This window comes from Nematolebias whitei, chromosome 20 (assembly GCF_014905685.2).
Source record: "Nematolebias whitei isolate Nwh7 chromosome 20, NemWhi1, whole genome shotgun sequence".
In the NCBI taxonomy this organism is placed as follows: Eukaryota; Metazoa; Chordata; class Actinopteri; order Cyprinodontiformes; family Rivulidae; genus Nematolebias; species Nematolebias whitei.
This window is the reverse complement of record NC_056517.1, coordinates 39,445,578-39,445,981: the sequence shown is the minus strand read 5'-3', so window position 1 is coordinate 39,445,981 and position 404 is coordinate 39,445,578. Positions and strand designations below refer to the sequence as shown.

The 404-nt window shown below is 46.0% G+C and overlaps 1 protein-coding gene across 1 annotated transcript in view; it reads left to right on the top strand.

Annotated features, from left to right (window-relative positions):
- LOC119426451 (sodium channel protein type 2 subunit alpha-like) overlaps nt 1-404 on the top strand; it is a 124,956-nt gene that overhangs the window by 51,786 nt on the left and 72,766 nt on the right. The window lies entirely within an intron of this gene.

Sequence of the window (404 nt, the reverse complement as noted above, 5' to 3'; positions counted from 1 at the left end):
GCAGCAACATGATGTGGTTTTTCACAGTGATTATTCTGGTTAGAGATTCATGAGTCTAACAGCCTCAGGGTAGAAGCTGTTCCTCAGTCTAGTGGTTCTACACTTAATGCTCCTTAACCTCCTTCCTGAGGGGAGTGGGGCAAAAAGTGTGTGTGCTGGGTGAGTGGGGTCCTTCATGATGCAGGTGGCCCTCTTCCTGCATCTGGAGGTGTAGATGTCTGTGATGGTGGGGAGGCTGACTCCAACATCTTCTGTGCAGCCTTCACCACTCTCTATATAATCTATAATCTATATAATGTATAATCAATCAAATATTGGCGATATATACATGAACCATCAGCTGCTGTATCCATGACGCATCGGCTGCTGTATACATGAACCATCGGCTGCTGTATCCATGAAGC